This window comes from Misgurnus anguillicaudatus, chromosome 6 (assembly GCF_027580225.2).
Source record: "Misgurnus anguillicaudatus chromosome 6, ASM2758022v2, whole genome shotgun sequence".
Lineage (NCBI taxonomy): Eukaryota > Metazoa > Chordata > Actinopteri > Cypriniformes > Cobitidae > Misgurnus > Misgurnus anguillicaudatus.
In genome coordinates, this window is record NC_073342.2 from 844,523 (window position 1) to 870,957 (window position 26,435).

At 35.3% G+C, this 26,435-nt stretch overlaps 3 long non-coding RNA genes across 9 annotated transcripts in view; 1 reads left to right on the forward strand and 2 right to left on the reverse strand.

The window, feature by feature from the left end:
- Positions 1-5,620: 5,620 nt before the first annotated feature.
- Positions 5,621-26,435, reverse strand: part of LOC129433146 (uncharacterized) — a 37,455-nt gene continuing 16,640 nt past the window's right edge. Inside the window, exons 9-10 of the long non-coding RNA XR_012369798.1 lie at positions 6,467-6,568; positions 5,621-6,081 (exon numbers count right to left, since the gene is read on the reverse strand). This is a non-coding gene — a long non-coding RNA (uncharacterized lncRNA). The remainder of the gene's footprint in view (positions 6,082-6,466; positions 6,569-26,435) is intronic.
- On the reverse strand, positions 9,350-12,394 carry LOC141364224 (uncharacterized). 5 transcript variants are annotated; one of them, XR_012369858.1, is made up of 9 exons: positions 11,862-12,135; positions 11,337-11,389; positions 11,206-11,250; positions 11,075-11,128; positions 10,540-10,574; positions 10,378-10,446; positions 10,241-10,278; positions 9,908-10,162; positions 9,350-9,515 (listed from the first exon to the last, which is right to left on the reverse strand). It is a non-coding gene; the product is annotated as an uncharacterized lncRNA (long non-coding RNA). The 5 variants fall into 5 exon arrangements; XR_012369856.1 differs by lacking the exon at positions 9,350-9,515 and adding an exon at positions 12,142-12,394 and having other exon boundaries at positions 9,544-10,162; positions 11,862-11,891; XR_012369859.1 differs by lacking the exon at positions 9,350-9,515 and having other exon boundaries at positions 9,544-10,162; positions 11,862-11,891; positions 12,006-12,111.
- On the forward strand, positions 13,002-24,905 carry LOC129435499 (uncharacterized). 3 transcript variants are annotated; one of them, XR_012369861.1, is made up of 6 exons: positions 13,002-16,413; positions 18,753-18,901; positions 19,010-19,114; positions 22,212-22,233; positions 22,493-22,514; positions 24,167-24,905. It is a non-coding gene; the product is annotated as an uncharacterized lncRNA (long non-coding RNA). The 3 variants fall into 3 exon arrangements; XR_012369860.1 differs by lacking the exon at positions 13,002-16,413 and having other exon boundaries at positions 17,259-18,901; XR_012369862.1 differs by lacking the exon at positions 13,002-16,413 and having other exon boundaries at positions 17,259-18,901; positions 24,170-24,905.

Here is a 26,435-nt window from a genome sequence, read left to right on the forward strand (position 1 = left end):
ATAAAAAATATTGTTCCAAACCGTCATGATTTCGTTCTTGAGTGAAACACAAAAAAATTGTTGTTTTTCCCTGACTAGCAAAAAATACAATGGAGAGCAGTGGGAACCAGACACTTTTCAAAATAACTTGTGTTCCACACAATAAAGAAACTCAAAGGTTTGGACGGTCTGTACTGTTATGTAAACTATGACTGAATTACATTTTTTAAGTTAACTACCCCTTTAAGACAGTATTTTAACACTGCTTTAAATTCAACCTAACTGTGACAGTTCTGCTGTTTACTGTATGTCTGTCTTTAATTTATTGTAGCTTTGTTTACAGTACAGTACGGCATAGGCACCTATCACGTGGGTGCTCGAGACATGAGATATTCTCCATGTATAAAACTTTATTTGATGTGGTTTGTATATGACGTTTTATTTTATTGACAATTATCAAGAGCGCATTATTGTAGAACGCATTTAATCCGCTTCACTCGGATGTCATGTGGATTCCCTTTACTGAGAGTGAACTTTCCGTTTTTATTTGACTAATACTAGATGCTCTCCCCCATGGTAAAAGCATGGTACTTTTTTGTAAGCGCTCAATTATAAAATATGCTAATTTACAAATCAGAAGTAATGTTAGCGCATCTTGCGGTCAAGTGCACGTTATGAAACGGATCCCGCGAGACCGTCGACTTCATAGGATTAAGCTAAATCATTATTTCAACTTTGCACATTCACCCTGACCAGTTTACCTTAGGGGGTCAGACGTCTTGACTCTCCGTTGAAAAAGATTGTCAGAAACAGCGGGTGGAGGACAGAGATCACACGGGATTATAAGGTTCCGTCGATAGCAGACTCTTGTTACTGATTGGCCATACGACTTGTCAATCATCCCCACTTTGGTGGATGAGCCGAGTGCTATGATTGGACATATTTTTATTTTTTCTGTTGCTTGTTTCGAGTACTTCGCGTGGCAGAGGCGTCATCAGGTTTTTGCATAGTTTAGAGTGACAAATCGTACCACCGTACATTGAGGTCAAAACAGGGGCGGAGTGGGACCAAAAAATCTACCGGGAAATTTCATATACCACCGGCCCTCCGTGGTAAAAAAAAGATCTCGTAGCCTGTAGTAAAACTAGGGTAATACAAATCGTAATCAATCTGCCCCCCAAAAAACATTTTCATAATAATAATAAAATCAATAAATCATGGCTAATTTTCCTAAATGAGTAACTATACAAAATGATACCTGTTTGAAAGACGGAGTTGCGCACCTGTCAATCAGCTAACTTATTACATAACAGATCGAGCGAGGCCAGAGATGAACGTGCTCATAAACGGGAGTAATATGGAATAATGTGTGCATCTTTGAATAACTGTAAGAATATTTCCTTTTAAATATAATTTTTGTCATATAACGGTTTGAGAGATAATAATGTTTTTTCCACTGTTACTGCTATTTATTTTAACGTGTTTGGCGCATTTACCTCAGAGTTTATATCATTAATATTGCGGTTTTTCCGCTAATAATAATACAATTTACATGCCAATCCTGCTTCCTTGTCTTTTTATTTATTTCATTATGCTGTTATGTAAAGTTATATGTGGATATGAGACGTTCATTGCCGTTATATACTCGTCTAATATTCAAATCATATGCGGAATAATGTGTGCATCTTTGAATAACTGTAAGAATACAGTTCCTTTGAAAATAATTTTTGAGACATAATACTGTACTGCAATAAAAAGGCATTCTGCGGCGTGGCTTTTTACATCAAAGGCCGACATGCTATGCAATTTTGATAGGGGCCGTTCAACAGTGGCGGAACAATAATGTTTTTAATGGGGTGGCCAAAGCTACTTTAGGGGGTCCATAGTCCATAAAAGAAAATGACATGTAACCATGTATCAAGAAAGCATAAATGAATCTTTTGATCGCATTAGATGTAAACATAATAAGGGTGAATTTTAAATCTTTCTACTATATTTCTTACATCTGATTTACTGTCTGTTAAAGGGATTCACCCAAAAATGAAAATTCTGTCATCATTTACTCACCCTCATGTTGTTCTAAACCTGTATATTATTTTAATAAACACAAAAGAAGATATTTTGATAAATTATGGTAAGCACACAATTAATGGTATATCCATTGAATTCCATTATGTTGTTTTTATTCCTACTATGGAAGTCAATGGTTAACAGCTGTGTGCATACCATCATTTATCAAAATATCTTTTGTGTTCATAAGAAAAAAGAAATTCGTACAGGTTTAGAGCAACATAAGGATGTAAAAATTATGACAGAATTTTCATTTTGTGAACTATCCCTTTAATGAAGCAAAAGATCAGGAAATCTAAACTCCATGATAAACCTTAAACTTACTTCAAATAGCAGAGCTCAACACAAAGGATGTTTCGATTAATTTTTATTTACGAAGATACAGAAGATGCAAAAGTGCGGTTTCACATACAGGTAGGAATGATATGATTCAGACATCTTTTAATCCCTTTGTTTTATTTCAGTGATATATGGAATAACAAGTTTAATTCCCTTTTTCATCAATTTAATACATTGTAAAAGTATTAGTTTGTAAAGACGCATAGGATCCGCGCGCATCAGTATCGCGTCCTCGCTCGCGTGATCAGCTGCATGGTTTAAATGATTGTGAATTGACGCGAAAAAGTGTCACTTTACCTTAAATCATGCATGTGACGCCAAGTGTATTTAAACAGTCATGACTTTCAGAAATGTATGACACATTTAAAAACACAGTTTTTGCCAGAAGACTGCGTATATGCCATTTACATAATCTTCAGGTAAGAAGATACATATATCTAAATCGTATGCTTAGCTACTGTTGAACGGGAACACGATCGATTGCATTATGCTGTCAATCACTGAGTGAAATATTTTCTTTTATCGTTAATAATTTCACAGTCTGGGTCGACAGAGGCGCGGACACCGCAAACTCTTTATTTTTCAATCACTCCGCAAAGAGACTTAGATAAATCTGCTGATTTTGGACTTACAGATATGATTTATACATCATTTAAAACGTTAAAGTGTTTAGTGTTTTTCTGTCCACTCCCATGAAAAACAGAATGTTGTGCTTTTCGCAAAATTAAGAAAATAAACATGATGTGCGTTTGTTCTCTCTCTTAATGACGTCCTTTCAGAAACGCGTCAGAAAAATTAGCTGTAACTTAACGAATACTTGTGATAGAAACAAAAGATAAATGTCTGCATAATGCTTGGAATGTCTGCTTTTAAATGATTTAAGTGAAATCGAAAACAAATATTGTAATTCGTTGTTAACTGTATTAGAAGAGGGAGATGTACCGTCTCTCCTGTTACTGCATTATTTATAATGAGCCACGCCCCGCTCCATTGAAGAGAAGAGCAGAGATCATCAATATTCATTAGTCAACGCCACAATTTTTGCAAGCTGCACGTAAGGCTACGCAGAGCTACGCACAGGCTACGGATAGACCTTTTGCGTGTTTGCAAACAGAGATGACGTTTTTTTGTGGGCGGAGCCCAACTGGTGGCAGAAAGTGAATGCTTCTTAATAGCTGTGTGAAGTGTTTTAGCATTAAACTGTGATTTTTAAGGATCCGGTGTTCTGTAGAAGTCTGTTTCCCCTATATTTTTCTTAAGTATAATGTTCTTGTAACGTTTTCACCAAGTTATGTTTATTTTTTAAATAAATTAAAAGGTTAAATGGCTTGGCTACTAATTGTGTGCATGTATGTAATGTATATGTTTTGTTCTTTATTGGTAAATCAATTATTTTTACAGTATGAATCGCTGAAGTACTTAAGAGCAATACGTGTATAATATCATTTCTTAAATATTTCATCATTTCCTGTTTTCAATTTCTTCCTTATTTTAGCCTACGTGTTTGATCTAAAACTATAATGTTTACATACAAATTAATTTGTATTGGCCTGTTTATATATTATTAACACTTTACATCGTGTGTGTGTGTGTGTGTCTGTGTGCTATGTTTATATATTTATTAGTAAACATCATAATTTAGAACAAACAGAAGACATAGGCTAAGATATAAGGTAAAAAGAAGTAATAGAATACGAAAACTTTAATAAATGGTAATATTACTGATATTATGAACTCATTCAAATCTTTAATCTTTCTAAATAAATTATAAACGTAACGTGATGAAAACGCTATAAGAAACACATAGAGGGATCAGACTTCAAAAGAACACCGGATATGTTCTCTAATTATTTTCTAGTCAAATTATTAAAAGATTTTCAGATGATTTCATCACTCCAGTCTGTCCGGTTGAGGGCTTTTCCCTTACGAAAAATAACCATGGTTCTACTGGTAATAGTGTAGTAACCATGGTTTTTTGGTGCATTGATTACTATCAGCAAAACCATGGTTTTACTACACTAACCATGGTTGTCAAAACCATGGTTATTCTGTGGTTACCATGGTTTTACTACAGTAACCATGGTTTTTTAGTTTTAACTGTAGTAAAACCATGGTTAATTTTCGTAAGGGTTATTGCAACCATAAACACCTACGTTTATCTTCAAATGGTGTCTTCGACGACGGTATACTATAAAAATGAAGCATCTATTTTGGCATTCCTATTCTGACACTCAACAGCGAACAAAACATTTTCTAGTGAGTTATATTGTTCGTTTCACTCGTGTTTCATTCATTTCCACTGTTTTTCTGCCACCACATGCGCGTGTGACGTAACTGTGACGTCGACTCGCAAAAGGTCTATGGAGACTCCGTCTCTGCAGCCAATCAGTGTTGAGTTTTAATCCGAGTGCTGAAAATATCACATCTACTTGTTTACTCGGGACTGTAACTAAAGTTATCTCCAGACGCGAGTGTGTGTGCTTCATCAAACAGTGTGAAACGATCGACGTCCAAACGCACACACAAACACACGATGCCTCATATTTGACGCGCTTTGTGGTATCATTATAAAAGATGCGATTGCAAACATCACATACTTGTTTACTCTCGCCTGTAAATAAAAGTTATCTCCAGACGCTAATGTTTTCTTTGTGCTTGCTCATACAGCAAAGGCTCAAATATTATGCGAGTCATCGTTCTCACACAAGAATGCAATTTAAACGAGTAACAGTTAATCGCCCATCGCTCACAGCCCAGCACCTGCACCACTGTATGCGTATCGTGCTGACAAACATACACCTGGTTTTACTGCCCTGACGAAATCTTAAAGTATAATTTCTCTTATAAGAAGCTAGCCTAATGTTTGCCAGTTATTAAGATGGCGGTTGTAGTTTAAATAGAGGTCGTGAAATAATTAGCATTGACAAAAAACTGAATAAAACAATGTTATGTTCCATATTATAAACTTTTGGTTATGTGTACTTAAGTGAGTTGAATATGAATATACACCCATTGTGTAACATCGTGAAAGGCAATCAGTTGTATTGAGGTTTAACACATATTCACAAAGGTTCAAAATCGGTTCAAAATTGGTCCAGTCAGACCTGAACATCCATAAAATGTTTTAACCACGTGTACTTCACAAACACATTAAAGAACACATTATTTGTGGCCATAACCAAAAAAGAAGCATGTTCTGATTTAGCACTTTATATTTTTTTTAACCATTTAACTATAATAACAATTTTAAAAACACTTTCTATAAAGGGATAGTTCACCCAAAAATTAATATTTAGTCATTTATTCCCTCTCACGTTTCAAACCTGTATATCGTTCTATGTTCTGCTGAACACAAAGATATTTGAAAGAATGTTTTTAACAAAGCAGATCTCACAACCCATTACTACAATTGTAAAAAAAAAAAGATTGACAGTTAATGGGTTGTGAAGTTACAAACATTCTTCAATCTTTGTGTTCAGCAGAAAATATAAAGGTATACAGGTTTGAAACATGTGGATAAGAAAATTATAACAATTTTCCTTTTTTGGTGAACTCTCTCTTTAACACATTACAGCTGTTAACCTTTTTTGTATCCACCACCCCCAGCTCTTCCTGGAGCGTGCTTGAGGTGGTCTGCCATAGCTGCATCTATTTCCGAGTCTGTGGCATTTGGGCTCCACCTCTTCACAGCATCTGAGGGAAGAGAAGAATATGTTTCTTTTTAAAATAAATACAATAAAAATTTTGAGGTAAATGACATGCACTTACTTTCAAAATCTTTATGGTCTACAGCTAAAATTATATATTAATATTATACATATATTATTGTACAAAATATGTTCTGCTTTAAATAAGTGTTAGATCAGTTGTGGGGGAAACAGCATTTGTCCCCTCCCTCTAAAGTACCACTGTGGTGCCCTTGAGAAAGACCCTTAACTAAGTGTGTAATTGTCAAAAAATGAACAGGATATTTCTGATAAAGACAGGTGAGCTGTGATGTCCCCTAGATCAAGCATAACAATAAAAATTACATCAATATACAAAAACAAGTTTTTTAGATCAACATTCCCCAAATTACCTTGAATAACATAATACAAAGGTGTGCCCTTTAAAAGACTTCTTTTCCAGATGTCCACCACCCCTCATATTGAACTTTGCCATAAGACAATTTGACATCATTCTGTGAAAGAAATGTAAGATTACTTCACCTTAGACAAATAACCTAAAAGGTCAATAAATCACAACTAGATATTAAAGTTTGAAGACAAACTTTATGTTGGCTTGAAAAAGCGAGTCTGAACATTTTTAACAATTTCACAGGATAAACGTTTACTTGAGAAGTTTAGTTTAGTCTAGCTGTTTGCATGTTTTAGTATGATGCTAGCATGATTAAACAAAGTTACCATGACTTAACATGAAGCTAACACGATTTAACATCATTTAACAAAGTTAACATTATGTTAGCATAATTTAGAATGAAGTTAGCATGATTTAGCATAAAGTTAGCATGATTTAATACAAAGCTATAGCCTATAGTTTAGCATGAAGCTCCCTGCTGAAAAAACTGCATCACACCAGCATGGACCAGCATGGAAATTATGCTGGTTTGATGCTGGTTTAGCTGGTGGTTTCAAGCACCAAAACACAACATATGCTGGTCTTGCTGGTATGACCAGCATGGGATGCTGGTGCTACTGCTTGTTTGGTGCTGGTTTAGCTGGTGCTAATGCTGGTGCTGATGCTGGTTTAGCTTGTGTTCAGTAGCTAACCAGCACCAAAACACAACATATGCTGGTCTTGCTGGTATGCTGCTTTGTTCAGCAGGGCTAGCTTGATTTAATATGAGGCTAGCTAGGATGATTAGCTAGGATGCTGCTATGCAGTTGCTATGTAATTGTTAGCTACAAGATCAGAGTATGCAGTAAACATGAAGGTGTTGATGCTTGAAACTTCAATGTATTTAAATTCATTATTAGTTGGGAAAACATTTATGCAGCATTTTTCGGACAATAATGTAATGCATAATGATATTCATGTTTTTTACATCTGGGAACTGATACACAGTATACTTTAATGCACACTGCTGTTGTTTTTATGTGAATATTGATGCATCTTTTCTTTTATCTATGTTTTAGACAAGATAAATAGGATGTTGACCAGGGTTCTAAATTAACTTTTTTGACCACCAGCCAAAGTGGCTGGTTACTTTCTAAAGTTACCAGCCAATCAGCATTCCCACTAGCCAATTTTTTTCCGGTGAAAATAAGAGAAATTATGAGTGCGACCAAAACATGACAACATTATTGTGATGAAACGTAAGCTTTCTTCATTTCTCTGTCAATAGACATTAAGCTTTACCGGGGCCCCCATTTTTGCTGACTTTTTTTGAAAGCCTGCTGTGTGCAAGAAGTGTGCAACACTTCTATACAATGTCCTTTGCTTAACCCACTATTCTACAGTGCAACAGGTACTGCGAAAGATAAATATGTATTTAAAAATATTTAGGTATAATCTTTATCATACCTAACATTATTAACATGTTTGGAGGCATACATGGCAGAAAATGTTTGGTAATAATCACAGCAGGATATATTTTCATTATACAATGATAGCAAGGATTAATTACTTATTTTTACAAGAATATTTTAAGAAACCAGTCATTTTATGACTGCTATACTAAATAATCTCAGTCACAGTTACTGCTATCTGTTATGTAAATTAGTGTCATAGAGTTAAATATTAGTAAACTAAATATTAATTTCATATCTGAAAATACAGAACAGTATAACATATACATCTGTTGATTTTCTCAGCAACAATGCAATCCTATAGACTTGACAAAAGGTTTTCCTGAGATTTTTCCTCTAATGTTTGAGACCTGACAGGGGGAGGATGTAGTTTGTCTTACCTCCCCTTAAACTCATCATCTCTCCTTTCTGCTTCCCTTTCCCTGCTTTGCACAAATCATTTCTGATGCCCATCTACAGAAGCCAATAACGATCGAGTCACAATAAGATTATCATTATTATTTAGAAACTTACTTCTCGTCATGTTTTATAATTACACATTCGCGTGGCGTCCCCTTTTGGATGCAGTTGCGCGTGCGGATGAACGCAAAGACGCGCGTGGACGTGGATACATGCGTGCACGCGTCAGTGCAACTGCTTCGTCGCTTTACAAGCGTAAATTGAGTAACTGCATTGCATATAGATCTGTTTTTCCGCTATTATCTTTGTTAAGGAATACACTAGTTAACTGCTAAAATTTAAACTTGAGATTTACACCTGGGCACAAAAGATTTACACCGGATCACATGCCCCAGTAAAGGGGTGTGGCGACACCGCTGTCTTTTAGTCTATTCTCCCTGCTCCATGTATGTATCGCTGCAGCCCGGAGACTGCAAGTGGGAGGAGCTTACGCCGCAAGTGGGAGGAGCTTATGCCGCAAGTAGGAGGAATCTCAGAAATGTGCAAGTAGGAGGAGTTCACGCCGCAAATGGGACGGCGGTGAATGAGAATGGCAGGAAGTAGCGACAGTAATGAAAATAAACGATCAAATATCACGTTCCTCATCATGGTCTGATTTCTTACAGCTTTTTTATTATTGTGTGTGTCCAATACCACTCACTGTCAATGATGAGGTCACGTTTTTACACCTTTTTTACACTTAAAGTGATGGCGGTTTAAATTCATCAGGCTGTAGGCCTTATTCAAACACATTTCTGAAGCTCCATATTCTACAATATCAAGTAAATGAACATATTAAAATGTGATGCAACTGGACTTAGTTAAGTGAATGTGTAAATACATGAAAAACATGTGGCTAATGTAAAATAAAGTTACCATCCATCTTTACTGCATTTTTTTTAAATAGCAGACTAATGTTTTTCTGAATGTGTTACACATATATTACATTTAAATTATTTTTTCAATGAACAAAATCATGTACAAGTCACTCAGAATTGATTGCAAAAGTGTTTATTTTATTTTATTATTTTTAGTCTTTGTAAGGAAACTATATCAGCTCATTAGAACTGATCTGCATGCAGTCAAATCTGCAAAATCCAGGGTGGAAGGTTTTTGAATAAATGCCCTGGAGTTCACCTCGCTTTCCCTTCCCAGCATAACCTGATGGATACACAAGAAGCACAAGAACTAGGGTTTATAGTTGACAGTGAACATTTACAAACATTAGGAATAATTTCTCAGTTCTGTAGGTCAATTGAATGGTGTCCAGAACTTTTAAACTCCAAGGGATGACATAAGTAAATTAGATTTTTAGTTTTCCTCTAGACTAACAACTAGTTTATTCATCACCAATTTACACAAAAAGTACCAGGTGTGCAGCATTTGTACTCAAACCCACACTCCAAACAAGTGGAGAATGAGTACATCTTCCAGAAGAGCTGTTTGTAGTGAGATGTCTTTTTTCCAGCATGTAACACCCGAGGTGAAAAAATCACATAACATTATCAATGATGTTCTTGTTATGCATTTTATTTTTTAATGTCAATATTTACTTTCTAGCCATAAGAAGTGTGCCTGATTCTTGAACTTGTCATCACCAACTATGTCCCTGAACCTTGAGCAAGCCAATGACAGGGTCGTGTAGGCAGCATCTTCTTCTTGAAGAACAACTATGTTCTTCAGCAACGCTCCTGATAACTGAAAAGTTAGCACAGGCCGTTACATTTTTAAAAAAAGCACATTATATAACATTCAACTACCTTGAAGATAAAGCTTGATGGAGGGTCATCATCTTTTAACAGCTCATCCTTAAAGAAAAATATAAGTGGATTAAAATTGTTCTATGATACACATTTTAAATCATCATTGCAATTGATTGTGCATACCTTGCTAAAAACAAAGGGCACAACTGCGGTTTGGTCTGCTGAAATGAAGTAAATTAAAATTAGATGACCAATATTATAGTTACATAATTTGAAACCCAGCAAAGTATATGTATTTTGTTTTATATCAAAGTTCTTACTTTCATATGCAAGTTCATTTTTTTTCTTCCCGTAGGTTTCAGGGAGTGCAGAGCATTCTTCTTCTTCTTCTGAAAGAGAATTAGAATTAAAACGTGATAAAATTATCCATTAATTTTTTATTTGACAAAAAATATCAGCAAAATATAAAAAGCTGACAATACCAGCTACAACAGCTCATTTTCTCTTTCTCCCATGTCTTGCACAATTTGATTATCATGCAACAAAAACAAATAAAGTAAGAAATAGAACAAGTTCAATATCAAAATTAATTAAATGCAAGGATGCATTACATTGATTACAAATTACAGTAAAGACTTTTGTAAATATAGAAAAAAATCTAATTAATGGTCCAATTTTAAATTATTCACCAATGAATACAACAACATTTGAATACAAAAACATTTCAAAATCTTGCCAACCCCTAATAGTATTAAGAACAGCTATTAAAGGAGTTTGATAGAGCAAGTAGTGTTTACACCTGCTGATTTTTATCATCACTGAAACACTTTGCTACTTCTTTTTACTCAAAGGGTCTGCAGAATATATTTTTACTGAAATAGTGTTATGAGCGAGTCACTAAATCATTCCGTTCCATGTCTTCCCAAAACAGTTTACAGACTGAACAAGATTTCTTCACTTCTTTAAAAGTTTCTTAAAACACCACGTTAAAAGTACAGCTAATTTTTTCACACTTACTTAATTTTCAAGCAAGATGGCACACCACCATTTTCCTATGTTCTTCATGTTTACCTGTGTACATAAAGTAATGAATGAGTACAATTTTCAATTATATTAAAATGAATATAGCTACAAAAATAAATACTTACTTCAGTGAAGTCAAACTTCTGTCCCAGAATAACATACAGTGCATACTATAATATGCAAAGACACACCAAAAAAAGTTAAATGGGTAACAGCAATTGATTTCATCTCGATGTTCCTCATTTACAGTACGTACTTGCCATCAAGACAAACACTCCAGTTATTTGACAGCCTTTGTCCTGCATTGTCCTAGCAATGAAATCAAACACACCATAAATTATTAATTGATGTGATAAACACACAACAACTTGTAAATTAAGAACTTTATACATTACAGCAGAAGCTGTGATCATAGTCATGTGGAACATAAAAAAATATCTTTCACTGATAAGTGAACCTAAAACACAATAACATGCGTTTCACATTTATTTCACTGATTGTTATGAGTAATACATTTGATAAAATAATTATGATATTAAAAAAAACAAATGTTTCAATTACATTACATTACATAACATTATGGATTACGCAGAAAAAGGCATTAACTACAATGAAAACTTTTAAAAATGAAAAGTTTTAAAATAATTGCATGCATTGTACAATTAAATTAGGAGTTGTAACGTTATTGTAATATCAAATCCATTTATAAAACGTTTAAGACATTTACAATTTGAAAATCAATGCAGACCTAAAACGTACAAAAATTACACAGCCACAATACCTTATTATTATGGTCTTCAGAATCCATAATCTGGAGAGCAAATTGTAGAAATGGAATGCAGAAAAGATTTTGTCATCCACGTTACAGATTTTGTAATTTGTGTGCTAATAAAAAACTACAGAAATGTATCTGGATGCACTTTACCCTTATCTTTTTTAATACATCAAGACTAAAAACAGCGTACAAACGGCATTATAAAATGGTCTTCTTCATAATGCTTCATAATTCATAGAACTTATAATGCTTTTTTACAAAACTAAAAACTGTACAGCAAGCTTACCCCTTCATTTCAACAACACGCTGACATGTGAAAGCGGTTTTCTTCTTTGTTTTCTGATCGATCGCTACAAAACGTACGCATTAGCGCCACCAACTGAGGAGCATAAACCAATAGCTGCTACAGGTGATATAAATAAACCAATCAAAATCCTCTGGAAGTTTGTACAGCCCACTTGCGGGTAAAGCTCCACCCACTTGCTGCTTACCCACCCATTTGCAGCTGGCTCCGACCTCCGTTTATACCCATCTCGCGTGCTCTGCCTGTTCGTTCTCCTTCTTCCTTAAAGGGCGTTTTGCAGGTAAAATTTTTCAACGAATTTGTGCAATTTGCTTGTTGATAATAAACATTTAAACTGTTATCCATTGTATTTTATGTTGTTGGGTATCACAAAACCCGAAAAAGTATGAAAAAGTACAGCAATTTGCAATGATTCTCCTTTCCCTCACAACGCACTGTATGACGTCACGCTGGGGAGAGAATTGACCAAAGCCGCCTTGAGAGCATTGAGAAAGACTATAGAAAGACGAGTAAAGTACAGTTCTGATAGCGCAGATTATAGATAGATAGATAGATAGACAGATAGAGACAGATAGATAGAGACAGATAGATAGATAGAGACAGATAGATAGAGACAGATAGAGAGATAGGCAGACAGATAGATAGACAGACAGACAGATGGATAGGCTAGTATAGAGAGATAGGCAGACAGCCAGATAGCATAAGGTTAGCATATCTTCGTGTAGAAAGTAAACAAACAATTAACATACTCGTGCATGCTGGCTTGAGGGGGTCCATGATCCTGCCTGAAATGGGTGTAACTTTATGCAATCTTCAGCACAAACGGTTTTGGCAGCATGTCTCTAATCCTGGAAGGTGAGTGAAGCACGTCACGTCTGTTCGCGGGGACCAGCGACCCAAACGCACTCACTTTCTTACAGCCAGTAGCGGAATGGCAATCGAGAGAGTCGGGACTTTCCCGGGCCGATCTGATAATAGCTATACATTTCGAATTATATTAGCAACACCGTCTGGCGGCGTGATGTGCGGCCGGTTCCCGCAGCCCGCTGGTCAAACTGTGCAGGCAGCCTCTCTGCTCAATGTATATAAAAGTGCTCAACCTGTTCGGCAGGTCCAAACATGTACAGGATTTATAAAAATACGGTGATCAATGAGCGGTTCCTCCTCAAATGGCATAGTCTGTCGTGATGTAAAAAGCCGTCGAACGCCTGTTTATTACAGTATGTATGCGGTCGGATCCGAGTATGCTGCAGCTACTGACTGCTGCTGCATAAAATGATCGTGTGATTCGTTATAATCGCATAAACAATATAACAAAGCATCCTTTTATTTCACAAAACAATATATTTGAGATATTATTTGATAGACTAGTAAGTGTGGATTAAGGATGTTTAAAAATCTCTAGCCTGGTGTTCAGGACATGAATGAATCAAATCAGCAGATTTGCGAAGTTTTATTTATCTCCACATATATCATAAATAATAATTAGCAAGGTAACTTTGCAGTATAACACATTATATATTTCCTACGATGTATATATGATTTCCAAATTATATACGTAAGTATTAAACAGCAATAAATGTCTCATCTATCTCTATGGCTCTGGCTGAGTCTGTCTCCACTTCTCCCCAACGTGACGTCATCGCAGAATTGCGTTAAAAAAACCGTTAATACCAAAAACGTAAAAAAAGTGGTCTTTAAGACCATTTTTGAGACATTTTAAAAATTATACACATATCTTGAGTGATTTATGTACCCATAATCGACAGTGGTGGTTAACCTGCAACATACACTTTAAGTTTTCTGGTGGACACGCTCCACTCGTTTCCATAGTTTCTCGCGCTGGTTTTGCTGCAAACTGCGCGCAGCCAATTGGCGTATAAACATTATCACGTAGCATTACGGCATGTTCATGGGAAATGTAGGAAGTACTGCCAGAGGGATAAATGACCGAGAACGAAGCTTTATGTATCTTGCATGCAATGCCTCATGCATCACCGGCCAAACTGGCTAGTAAGTTTTTATTAACACCCGCCAAAATGAATTTTAACCCGCATTTGGCGGGTTGGCGGGTGTTAATTTAGAACCCTGATGTTGACCTTTGATTTTTCCCAGCTGGTGCTTTACTGCAACATCTATGTGAATTGTTTGCCATTTAAGAGGTTCACAAATAATAGTCACTAGGATAATGACACTGATGATAGTGTGTCTGTACCTATTGATTGAAACCTTTATTGCCCCGAAGGGAATTTGTTCTGCACTCAAGGAAGCCACATTAACAAACATCCAACGACATGGCAAACATAAAAAACCAAAACATAAACAACACAAGACAATAATTATAGCAATAATAATGGCATACAATAAGTCCAATATCTAAATAAATCGATAGCTAATTAAAAATGTCTAATTAAAAATGTCTTTAAAAAATTATTTTTTGTGCCTCTGTCTGATCTGTTCAGTAACTGAATGCTCCTCGGTACAAATGATGTAATGGCACGTTTCGTTTTTGTTGATGGCATTCGAAATCTACATCCAGATGGGAGTAAGAAGAACTCTAAGAAAAGTGGGTGGGATGGATCATCCAGTATCCTCAATGCCAGATTGAGGGTATACTGGTCTGTAAGATTGGAGATGGTTTTAACATCAGATCCAGTAATTTTTCTGCCCATTTTAGTCACCTTATCCAGCATATTCCTGTTCTATCAGTGCCATCTTATCACTGTGTAATATTTTAGGCCAGAGCTTCCCAAACTTAACACTGGTAAGCCCCCCCAAAAACATAGCAAAAGCTCCACGACCCCCCCCCCCCCCATTTGTAGTATAACATATATTTTTAATAAAGCTGATTGTCTCTTTGCACATTACCAACATTTAATAACCAGTTTTTAAGAATCTCATGTGAATCATGAGAACTATGGAAAGTATTTTATATTCTGTTGAAAGATGACGTAAAAATTCTTTACAAATAAATGAAGAGTTTCGTTGCAAAACGAGATAAATCCATTTTTTTACATTTTTGTGAAAATATGTTTATTATTATGTTATCATGTTATTATTTTGTTTTATGGTGCTACTTAGCTGTATTTTTTAAGTTATGAAGGTTTAAATCAAAACAAAACAACTGCAGTTGAATTGAAATTAATTGGAATGCACAACCAAAAAACAAGATTTCTGAACAATTAAAAAAATGGTGGTTATCTCGTCTTGCAACGAAACTCTTCATATATAAAACCATAACACTACATACTTTCTGCAAAGTATTTATCATTATAACACAAAGGGGTGGTTTCCCGGACAGGGATTAGACTAGTCCTAGACTAAAATAAATATAAGAGCTGTCCAAACTGAAAACAACATGCACTGACATATCTTAAAATACATCAGTGCCCTTTGTTTTTCCTTAAAATGCACGCCAGTATGTTTTTAGTAAGGCATTTTTATTCAAACTAGTTATATTTCATAATTAAACTAAGGCCTTGTCCTGTCTTAAGGTAATCCCAGTCTGGGAAACCACCCAAAAGTGTGTAACAGAAGCTACATAGCTCACAAATAGTTCATAAATCTATTGCAATGAATTACATAACTATGTTAAAAAATATAAAAAAAATATATAAAAACGTTTAAGCAATGTATCTCACCTCAGTATAATAAAAAAATGAAATAAATATAAACAAATATACAATATATACATAAATACGCTTTAATATCACATGATTTTTTTATTTAGCCTAGTCAAGGTCCCCCGCAGTACTGCGACGGCCCACTGGGGGGCAGCGGCCCACAGTTTGGGAAGCACTGTTTAAGGCAAAGAATTTATCAATTTATTGTAGAATTGTCCATTTTGGGCATTTCTCAAAGTTAATCAATTAAATAAAATAACGAACAAAATGATAAGCATTTTATATATATAAGAGCAAATGAGTTCATATGGCCATTGATAGCATTATATTTATTTTATTTTCATTTATATCACTGTTTAAGGAAGATTTTCTTGTTTTATTATTTTTAATATTATGGTTTAATATTGTCTGCCCCGTATCCAAAGCTCAAATGTGATAATATTTTATATATATTTTTGAAATATTTTTGTTACACGACTAGTATTCAGGTATTAGGTAACATCACGTGATTAATTCAAACCAATGAGACGACAGCTTTGGACGAGAGTCTGTATAGCTAATGAGCTTGCTTCCGGTTCTCACTGGTTTTGCCTTCACTGAGCGAGCGCCACTTTCTCAGCTATCTCTTGAGGTAAGTCAAATTTCCTCATAAAAGTCTTAAAATTTCACAGGCAGACGGTGGATTTATTAATTTGATGATTTTAAATATGTCGATTGTTAATTTAGATGAGTGTAATATTACTTACGTTTAAACAATAAAGAAATATAACGGATTATCTTCTGCTATCATTGTTTTCTGAGGTAAATTATGCGTTGGAAAAAAACAAACGGATAGTTCAAATAATTGTAGCCTAAGAAATTGTGGCTAAAGCCCATTTTTATTGTTTATATGATTTTAGTTTGATATATTGTTAAAGTGAACCGTTAAACGGACGGACCGACCGAACAATTTCAGTGAGGGAAAAGGTAACTTAACCGTTAACTTAAGGGGTTGTCAGATACTCAGGCGTCTGCCTGTTTTTGGTAACAAAAATCAACTTAACCGAGGTTATATGGCTGGTAGGAACAACCACTTAAGTTGTGGACTAACATATGCAATTATATATAATAAATGCATGGTGTCGTCTATAGAAGAATAACAACGTTACGTTACTCGAAGCTACAGTGACATCTGCAGGCGAGGCTTTACTTAAATGCCTTGTTTGTTCATGAGTTTTTGACCTGTTTCATATTTTATCATAGTTTTTACGTTCATTTTGAAGTTATGGTAACTTAACTTATTTGTTTAAGATACGTTTGGTAGGCGCGAACATAGTGTATATATAAAGGCTAGGTGGCTCGTCCGCGCTGCTGGCCAATTGAGTGCAACGCCCGCATTTTGGCGGCCATCTTACGACAGGGCGCTCGCTCACTCGTAGCATTGAGTTTTAATGATGCAGGTACTTTTAAATGACCATAACTTGCTTAATTTTTGGTAGGCGCGAACATAGATATGTATATAAAGGCTAGATGGCTCGTCCGCGCTGCTGGCCAATTGAGTGCAACGCCCGCATTTTGGCGGCCATCTTACGACGGGGTGCTCGCTCACTTGTGGCATTGAGTTTTGATGATGCAGGTACTTTTGGATGACCATAACTTGCTTAATTTTTTGCCGATTTTCAAACGGTTTGGTTTGTTATAAACGTCAAAGATGTACCTATGACACTGCATACCTATACTAAAAATAAAAAATAAATTCATGAAACATGTTAAAGCATCCAGAATTATAGCCACGTTAATAACGTTTGTAAAAACCCAAACCGTTTGAGGGTCGGTGGAAGGTTGAGCAAGTTGTGGTCATTTGGGGGTACCTGCACCATTGGGCTCGGTGCTGCGGGTGAGCGAGCGCCCTGTCGTGGGATGGCCGCCAGGTGATGCCGTTAGGGACTCCGCCTTGAGCCATGAGCTTCCGCATTATTAACACTGTTATGCTGCGTTCCAGGGAACCGGTATTGTGTCGAACTCAGTTGCCCCTATGTTTCCCTTTAGTGTAGTGCTTTTATAGCTTTTTCATCAAGTTACATTTAGAAAGATTAAAGATTTGAATTGGTTATACTAAAAAGGCATAATATCATGTATTTTATAATACAATTTATTAAATATTTCATACATTTGACAGTTTTTTATTAGGGTATTTCTTTTAAAATATAGCCTGTCTTTTTCTTTTTTTTTCTTTACTGGTTGTTTTAAAAATGTAATGTTTGCATACATAAATAAATAAATATTATACATATAATATGATTCATACTGTAAAAATAATTGACTTACCATTAAGAACAATACAGATACATTACAGAAATGCACACATATACATCTCAGTAGCCATTAAAACTTTAAATATATAAACAATAAAACCTATAACGTGATAAAAACGCCATAAAAACACTACACTGAAGGGAAAAATAGGGGGAACAGACTTCGACACAACACCGGTAACCCGTAACTCAGGAGTTCAAAACCACGACTCACGACTCTGAACTGGGAGTACATCGATCTAGTACGAGTCCACGGGTGGGAAGTCACGGGTTTGACTGCCGTTCCAGTGCACTTTCACCGGTAGAAGGTTGTAAAAACACGAGTTACAGGCTGCCTGGAACGCATGGGGTCGTGAGTCGTGGTTTTGAGGTCGTAACTCACGAGTTTAAAAGCCTGCCTGGAACGCAGCATTAGCTTCACTGTTATTTTAATTGCGAGAGACGAAAAAATGTTTGAACAAAGAGCCTAGGTAGGGGGAAGTACACAAAATACATGCGTTTTTTTCTAGTGTAACGTTTATTAATATGTTGGAGGCAATTCCTCAAAATATACTTTATAAAATATACTATTGTAAACAGAATATGGTTGGCATATCAACCCTTATGATTTGATAATAATGTATGTTTTTTTTCTCTTTCCCCTGTACTTTTGTTACATCATTTTTTTGCTGTCTAGACATTTTTGTGGTAAGTCATTTATATAACAATCTCTGTTGCAACATAATACTTTTTTTCTGAACAGTTAACCTTGCACATGATATTTAAGTAGTAATGTTTAATTTTTCTTTCTTTTGCTCTTTTGAAAACTTTAACTGCTTTAGCTAAGTAAGTATTATTTTTGAATGTCAAATTCTTACTAAATGTACAAGCTGTGACATATTTTATTTAGATATTTAGTGACCATTTCTTTTTCTTCTGTTTGATTTTCTCTAGACCTCAGCCAAATTCCTGGTTTTGCTGGGCAACAGCACCTATTTCATACAATTTTTTATAGCGAACCCAAAGGCTCTTTTCAGAGCCATCCACATTGCGTCACTGGTAAGTCATTTTCAATTACTTTTGAATCAGTAATTGCCTAATGACATTATAACATTGTTTTTCTGTTAATGTAACAGATACTGTTTACCAATGTTTATTGTTGTTTGTCAGTTTTGGCCATTTCAGCATGTTTGAAATAGGGGTGTAACGGTTCAAATTACTCACGTTTCGGTGCGTATCACGGCTTAGGGTCACAGTTTCAGTACACATTGGTCACAACAGGCTGCTTTACAAAAATAAAAATCTAAGCCGTTTTTAACCTCTGCCAAAATCAACATTTTCACTTAAGAGCACTTGTATTATTATACTATATACCAGCTTTACTGTGCAATTCAATATGAACATAAAATAGCTTAGAACACTGGGTTACTTTTTATATTCTATGCCGCTATCTTCAAGTTTTTTTTGCAAGAAGATAGGTTTGTTAAAATTCAAACACAGAAGGCAATTTGTGCTGTTTCTGTCTCACCTGCGATCGTGTGCTATCAACAAAACCCTGGTGATGACGCGTAAAGCGACTCGTCATATTAGATGTATTGCCTTAGGCATACAGCACTTGCAAATTTTACTGTTTTGTCCACATTTTCTTGAGCATCGCTGCTGCAGTAGACTTAAATGCAGCTGGGGATGACTCTGTTAGCGTCTTTTCTCCTTCGTTTGCCATGCTAAAAGGTCTGTGAAACACACAAACACGCTGAACTGAGGATGAACTGTGAGGTTGGCAACAAATTTGCATACTTCGAGTTGATTGGACAGGTACTCTCACCTTAACACATGCAGAGATTATTCAGAACCATACATTAGCTTTTTATGCATCGTTTTTTCACCAAACTATAATACAAATGCGTGGTCGAATTAAACAGGGTGCACGTGCGTCCCAAACTGTGGGCGGAAAACAGGACGATTCGATTCTTTACCGAGAACCGTTACACTCCTAGTTTGAAAGTAAAACTGACTTTATTGAAGATGTACTCCACCTTCAGAAATAAAAATGATAGATTTTTTTACTTAGCCCCATCTAAGTCATCTAAGGTGTTTATGCCTTTTTTTCATCAGCTGAACACAATCAGAGTTCTAATTATTAATATCCTGGCTCCTTTTTGCTTTGTAATAAGTTTGATCATGGACCAAACATTTACGATCTCAAAAAAGTCCATCCATCCATCATTAAAGTAATCCATATACAACCCAGTGGTTTAATAAATGTATTTAGAAGCAAAGTATAAGGTTTATAAGAAAAAGTTTAGTTCTGAGCACTTTTAGTGATTAGTTACATATACGTAATTTTATAAAACAAAATCAACTATAGATTTAAATATAGTGGTATGTAAAATCTTATTGGTTCTTGTGTTTCATCATGAGTTGTGACAAAACTGACAGTCGTTAGACACTAAATGTTTTATTGTTTATTTAAGGTATGTTTTGTAACTAAAAGGTCAAAATATGAATTGTTTTTTTATTAACCCACTGGATACATTAAATTTTGATTACTTTAATAATGGATGGATGCAGTTTTTGGAGCTTCTAAACATTTGGTCTCTGATCAGAGCCATTACAAAGCAAGGAACAGCCAGGGTATTATTTAATATAGGTCTGGTTGTATTCAACTGAACAAAGAAAGACAAACATCTTGGATGACAAGGGGGTGAGTTAAAAAAAAAAAATAATTCTGAAGGTGGCATTTTACAGTTTAGGTTCTATTGTGTTGCCTGATGCGATAATTTATTAAATTAACAATCTTTACATTAATACCACAGGAAAGGAAACATTTTGAACAGGAATATCATATAATTAATTGTTTATTCTGAAGCATATGTGACTAAGTAGATCATTTTGGGTACGACTAAATAAGATCAAGACTTAATTTTTACCACTTATTATAGGACAGCAGAAACACTGAAGTTTGAAAGACATTATACTGAAAATTGTGGACCTTTTTATTTTTAAAATATTTAGACCCCCTACACAGTTAAATTTTTTTTGGTCTAAATCTGATACTACAATAACCCCCCCCCCCCCCCCCTTATTATTAATCTGCACTCAGTACCCCATTATGAGAAACTGAAAACAGGATTTTGGAAATGTCTAAATGTATTTAAAAGAAGAAAAAAGCTGAAATTATTCAGACACTTTACTTGGTAGTTAGTTGAAGCACTTTTTGCAGCAAGTACAGCCTCGAGTCTTTTTGGGAATGACGCAACAAGCTTTGCACATCTGGATTGAAGGAATTTCTGCCATTCTTCCTTTTAAATCCTTTCAAGCTCAGTGAGTTTGGATGTGAACTGTCGGCTGACAGCCATTTTCAGGTCTCTCCAGAGATGCTTGGTGAGGTTGAAGTCAGGGCTTTGGTTGGTCCACTTCTCGCATAGTTGTCCCTAAACCACTACTGTGTTGTCCTTGTTCTTTGCTTAAGGTCATTTTGATAAGGTTTTAGTGAGGATATCTCAGTGGACTCGAGTCAAGGTGTAGAAAATCTCGGCGTTGATCAACACAAATAAATGGCACCTAAACAAAATTTCTAGTGTTATCGCAAAGGGTCTGAATACTTAAGTAAATGTGAAATTATTTTTTTCCTTTAAAACATTTTACAGAAATGTCTTAAATTCAGTTTCACTTTGTCATTATGGGGTACTAGATGTTGATTAATAAGAATGATTTAAATTCTTTTTTTTTTTTGAGTCAGAACATTTTAATTAGGCCTTGAAAAGCTGCATCTGACATGGGACTTTTATTAACACACCCCCAGGTTCACAGACAAGGTTTAGTAAAACACATCTTAAGATATGCCAGTGCCATTGATTTGTCTTATGATACACACCAGTAATGTCTTCTTCAAAGGAGTGCTTTTTAAAGATGCTTAATAGGCTTGTCTGTGAAACCAGTCCACAGTGTTTAATATTGTGACAACTGCATTATCTTTGGAAAGTAATATAATTTTTAATTCTTGAGGTATATATAAATTATTAAAAGGATTAATGCAAACATAACAAATTTGCAAATAAAGTAAAGGGGTTTAAGTACTTTCTAAATACACTGTAAATGTGGTCATGCCTACTTTGAACTAATTTGTCGTTTTTGTTGATTTTGTTTTTCCTAGATTGGACATCTAATTCATCTTTGTAAGTAACAGTTACATATTTCACATTTAAAGCATTAGTTCATCTTATGTTTATCAGCTTACCCCCAGGCCATCCAAGATGCAGGTGAATTTGTAATTTTAAATTCTTGAGGTATATATAAATTATAAAAAGGATTAATGCAAACATAACAAATTTGCAAATAAAGTAAAGGGGTTTAAGTACTTTCTAAATACACTGTAAATGTGGTCATGCCTACTTTGAACTAATTTGTCGTTTTTGTTGATTTTGTTTTTCCTAGATTGGACATCTAATTCATCTTTGTAAGTAACAGTTACATATTTCACATTTAAAGCAATAATTCATCTTATGTTTATCAGCTTACCCCCAGGCCATCCAAGATGTAGGTGAATTTGTTTCTTCAGTAAAACACAAATATAGATTTTTAACTCCCAACTGTTTCAGTCTGTCAGATGTATAATGCATGTGGGTGGTAACAAAACTTAGAGGAATGTACAGACAAATCCAAATTAAACTCTGCGGCTCATGACGACAACTCAATGTCCTAAGATACGAAACGATCGGTTTGTGCAAGAAACCGAAAAGTATTTATATAATTTTTTTACCTTCAATACAGCACTATGCCTAAAGGAGTACGTGTGTACACATCTTCTTCTTGGTGTTTAAGGGTGGGTTGCAAACCAACTTTATAAGAGCATACCGCCACCTACTATATCGGTGCCCCGTATAGTGCTTATGCACCCTCATGCAGTGCACCCGATACAATAGGTGGCAGTATGCACCTATGAAGTTGGTTCGCAACCTGTTGGTTCAGTTTTATCTCTTAGGACATTGATGTGTCGTCACGAGCCGCAGAGTTATTTTTCTCTATCAAATTTTAATACCATCCACATGCATATTCACTGAGAGACTGAAGGGTGGGAGTTAAAAATCTACATTTGTGTTTTACTGAAGAAACAAAGTCACCTACAATTCGGATGGCCTGATGGTAAGCTGATAAACATAAAAATTAAATTTTTAGACAAACTATTGCTTTAACAATGGGGGAGAGATGACTGGGATTTTATTAAAATAATTTTCCTAAGGCTGAATAATATTACTCAACATAAAATTTGTACAGATTAAAAAATTACTACATATCACATACCTGGCTGTCAGAATATTGCGCATTACATGCCCAAAACATAAGATCATACATCGTCCTGCTGTCTAGTCAATCTGAACACAACAAACCCATGTGTAGTCACATCCTTGTTTCTGCCAAAATGGCAAAGCCAATATGGTTTAAAGGTAGCATCTAGTAACTGCAATGCACAATTGATTTTCACTGCCTGGTTACTTTATGACCTCATGAAGGAACATACACTATTAAATTTAATCAGCAGTTTGCATGGAAAATGAAAAATATTATATGATTTTAAAAGAAGAAATCAGAGTCAGTTTGTGTCATACACTTAACACTGTACAGAGCATCAGCTTTTGACTGCCCCACCCTTAACAGAATGGACATACAGACTGGACCTATATTCTGTGTAACCAAGATAATTCAGCCTTTTCAAAAACTGATATTAGAGTGTAGTTTTAATATGATCTTAATACTTTGAGTTTAAACAAAAATTTTAACTTATTTTTGTCCTGCAATATGTTTTGTACAATTAAGTATGTACTGTTAATCATTCTGTAATATGCGTGCTATTTTGACTTTAGAATGTAACTAACTTGTTTTTTTTCTCTTTGTGTTGTGTTTGTTTGTCATGTCCTGTCCTGACCTTTATATACATTTTCTTTCAAACTTTTATCTTGCTAAAATCATTGCTTCTCTTCTATTCTGTACTTTTACTTCACAAACACCTGGCTGCGCATTTCAAAACGTTGCTGCTTTGCTTGCTTGCTTCCTCTTCAAACGCATCCAAACCGCATTTAAACACTGCAAAACATGCCATGCATACCCAAGCAGCTTGCCTCTTAAAAACTGCCAGGAAACAAAAAAAATCACCGATTCAACTAAAAAAAACAAAGCCTACAATTTCTACCCAAAAAAAACGACCCAATTTTTTACCCCACCCAACCAATCTGTTGCCCTAACCCCCATACACCGACTTTCCCCAAAACAGAACGCCCTTTTAACTTTTTGCTTTGACAGAAAAAGTGAGAACAGAACTACCTACAGCTCCAGTGTGCCCTGCTGCCTTGAGTGTCTTCACAAAGCAACGTTGATTAGAGGACTGCGTTGGGAAATCAACACCATCAACACACACAATAATTTACTATAGTTTTAAAATTACATAATTTCCTATAGTCTTTTAGACTGCTTATAATAGATAATACACATTACAGTACTTTTAAAAGTCATTAATATATCAGTAAAAAAAAATTGTTTTTGAAGTTCATCTTTGAAACGTATTACATTTATATTTGAGTCTTTTCACATTTGTCTATACTCTACTAATTAATTGCATTAGTAATATTGCCTTTGGTTATCATTTCTGTACAATATTGGGGTTAACAGTTCAACAGTTCCATTGCTATAGTCTTGTGTGTTTGTATATCTAATTTCTTGACTGTTTTAACGGTGAAATTTTAGTACAGTACTTTAATATATCAGTAAAATATTCTAAGTTTGACTGTTGTTGTAACTGCTATTTGAATAGACTACATTTAAAGGTCATTAAAATATTTTGGTTTGCCAAGTTCCTCTTTGAATCTTACCACATTGTAACATTTACCTTTATTAATTGGTTGCATTTCTGATATTGCTTTTGGTTAACATTTTTGTACAATATTGGGGTTGACAGTGTTTGACAGTATAACAGTTCAATTGCTATAGTTTTGTGTGTTTGTATATTTAATTTGTTGACTTGTTACTAAAATTTCAGTCTTGTACTTTAAAAGCTAATTAATATATCAGTATTATATTTACAGTTTGACTCTTGTTGTAATTGTTATTTGAGTGCAGTACATTTAAAGGTAATTAAAATATCAGTAAAGTATTTTGGTTTGGCAAGTTCATATTTGAATCTTACCACGTTGTAACATTTGCCTTTACTAATTGGATGCATTACTGGCATTGCCTTTAGTTAACATTTTATAATTCAGTGAAATACAAAGGCTTGACGGTATAACAGTTACATTGTGTGTATGTAAATACAGTAGGTTGACACTTGTTACTGTGGTATACTAGCATAACGTATAATAAGCATTAATATTCATTGAGTGGGTCTTTGTATTTGTTATTAAGGTTTTATCCGGAAAATTTGCACTTGTTTAACATACGAAAGGTACTTTGCTATAAACAGATCTTTAGATTTCTAACACCTGTTCCATCGTCATGCCACGTAAAGGTAAACGAAGTGAAGCCCAGAAGCAGCGCAGAAAGGTAGAAGCTTCACTGTGCATTAACTCCGTGTCAAGTGCGAGTGACGTAAGCCCAGACGTGCTCTCTGTTACGGCGTCCCACTGTCAAAGTGACCCGAGGTACGGTATTTATTCGAGAGGGCAACAATGCACGTGCAATTCCTTAATGTTTCTCGCGGTGCACAACGAACGTAATGAGCTGAACAGTTTGGAATTAGATGACATTTTAAAGAAAGGTGATGCTTTGTACACTCTTGTCAAGCAAACACTACAGAGTAAAGGACAATTTCGGAGTAATTTCCTTGATTTTGATGAGCTACCGGATAAACTTGAGACAAACTTGTGCTCTTACAACATCATTAAACATGGCCAGAGGTTTGGATTACTAAGAGATGCACCTGCACTAGGCAGCTATGACAACCTTGAGAATACTCTGCAATGTCTCAGAAGTGAAATCAGCAACTGCCTGTTTTTGTGTGGACTTTATTGTGTTGCTTTGTTTAGAGATCGCTCAGGGAGGTTTGGATTTTTTGATTCACACTGCAGAACACCAGATGGCATGTCTACTAATGATGGCACGGGTACTGCTGTAATGTTGACATTTTCACGTTTAGAAGACATGATAGAGAGACTGTTGCTGTTGTTTCAAGGGTGTTTCCAGTTAAGCGATAACGTGCAATTTGATCTGCTGCCAGTATCATTCACAAGCACAACAGTATGTACTGATGTCTCCATGGAGTATCTTGATAACATAGAGCCGTGTGTAGCATCTCAGTTTCTGTCCACTAATGACCAATGTGCATCGTCACAACAGCAAATTCAGGTCCGAAATCCAGTTCAGTGTCCAGTCAACATAACACATGAAGATG